Below are 2268 nucleotides of genomic sequence, written 5' to 3'. Positions count from 1 at the left end.
CAAAATGTGACCTCTGACCTCCTCAGGTGAATGAAAGGCTGGACCACGTTGCCCCTGTGCTGCTCTCCTTCACTGACTTCCTGCTCGCAACAGGATGTCATTCAACATTATGTTGTTGGCCTGGTAAATAGATTAGCACCACCGTACTCCATGATCATGGACCAGATCACCAAGGTCAGAAGCTCCTCCGATCCTGTGGACCAGATGACCTCGCCACACGCACACGCACACACACACACACACACACACTCTGAAGGCTCTTCTCTCACAGGGAGCTGAGGAGGTTTCACAGCACGAGCTTTAAATTAGTCAAAGGACACAGAAGCAGTTTTTTTGCTCTCAGATGTTCAGAGGAAGTTTCTGTGGAGATGATAAAGGTGTGAAACTGTGTTTTTTACATTCTCTAAAACAAAATGTAAAACCTGACAATTTAAACGGGTTAAGTTCATTTAATTTGTTTATAACCATTAAATATCTTTTGTACACAAACTACAAATAAAATCGCTTTTTGGGACTCGAGAGTGAGAAACATAAGAAATGAAATCATAAGGGTCCTTTAGTGTGCAGCGGAACAACAGAAAGGTCTCCTCAGTGAACTCATGGCATCCATTACTGTCTGCTTGCATTCCTTTGGAGTACAGTAAGTTCTATAAACTGCGTCTCCCATCGTTCCTTGCGTCGTGTTGTCAACATGGCGCCTGTCTGCCGGACAAAAGGCGAATCTGTCTGACGGAGGATTGAAAACCAATTAGAATCAGAGGAGACATTTTGGGAAAAGTGTCAGTGTGTCCCGGTGGTCCGAGGAAGGCTGGACATTTCAGGTGGAATAAGATCCGTGGAGGCTCGTAGACTGGAACCTGAAGGTGAGCCGGAGTCCTTTAGACGGTCCTGCGCGCTCCGACGTCTCCTTTCTCTGCGCGGAGAGAACCGAGAACTCGTCCAACATGTTGGCATGCTGCAGACAAACACCCGGAGCTTACCGTGCACGTTAGCTACACTGTTACCGTCTGAGCTCACGGGAGACAGTCGGTATAATATTCGGCAGGCGTTAACTTCAACAAGACACACTAAATGAAACACAGCGTCAACTTTCCCACTGAGCGCTCACCGCTGTGATCCACGGAGGACAATGTGTCTCACTTGGGGTGGACACGGTGAAGCGGTTACATACTGACTGATTGTCTCGCTTTGGATGGATTAGTTGACAAGAACGTGATGCCAAATTGGTGTCCTTTTGTGTCTTATCCAGAAACAGTGAAATGACACCCTGTGCTTTGCATGCCCTGAATCCAGGAGCCAGTGTAATCCTAATTTATCTGTTTTTACAGTGAGGTTTGGCAGGGCGATCCTCTTTAAGGACGCTCCTTCTGGGGGGGGGGGGGCTAGGGTTAGGGTCAGTGAAGTCTCTGGTCTCAGAGCCAGCCGTGTCTTTATTTGTGAAGTTTCAGCTTCCAAAGGCAGTTTGAAAGTAGCTGATTAAAGACTCCAGCATGTTGTGTGCAGTTAATATGGCACTACGTGTGGTGAGGCTCATCGGCAGGTCACTGGGTTCAAAGGCTCCACTACACTTTAAACTGTACTGTAGTAAGAGTTGAAGTTTAGGAGAGGATAACTGAGGTGTTAATCAGTCCAGGAGGTGTGAGGATGAAGACTCAGGTCTGTACAGAGTGATCCTCAGGGTCAGAGGTCAAGCAGCTCCTGAAGCATGAAGGTGAACATGTGTGCACACAGCCCTCCTCCTGCAGATACTGCAGACATCTTCAGAGCTGCCAGTCAGCACTGTTTAATGTCCCTCTGTCACTGTATACCTGCAGACACACACACACACACACACACACACACACACACACACACACACACATCCCTGCACACACACACACACACACACACACACACACACACACACACACATCCCTGCACACACACACACACACACACACACACACGCACACACATCCCTGCAGAATCACACACACACACGCACACACATCCCTGCACACACACACACACACACACACACACACACACACATCCCTGCAGACACACACACACACACACATCCCTGCAGACACACACACACACACATCCCTGCAGACACACACACACACATCCCTGCAGAATCACACACACACACACACACACACATCCCTGCAGAATCTCACACACACACACACACACACATCCCTGCAGAGACACACACACACACACACATCCCTGCAGAATCTCACACACACACACACACACACACACACACACACACACACACAC

General features: G+C 48.5%; 1 protein-coding gene across 2 annotated transcripts in view; it reads left to right on the top strand.

Moving 5' to 3' along the window:
• Nucleotides 1–593: 593 nt before the first annotated feature.
• The window catches only part of LOC306820846 (homeobox-containing protein 1-like), a 9731-nt gene continuing 8056 nt past the window's right edge, over nucleotides 594–2268 (top strand). For both annotated transcript variants that reach the window (XM_079338855.1, XM_079338854.1), the window contains exon 1: nucleotides 594–863. The gene's annotated coding sequence lies outside the window, so the exon portion shown is untranslated. The remainder of the gene's footprint in view (nucleotides 864–2268) is intronic.

This window comes from Symphodus melops, assembly GCF_947650265.1.
Source record: "Symphodus melops genome assembly, chromosome: 3".
Taxonomy (NCBI): Eukaryota; Metazoa; Chordata; class Actinopteri; order Labriformes; family Labridae; genus Symphodus; species Symphodus melops.
The sequence above is the reverse complement of the archived record's forward strand: the minus strand, read 5'-3'. Positions and strand labels throughout refer to the sequence as shown.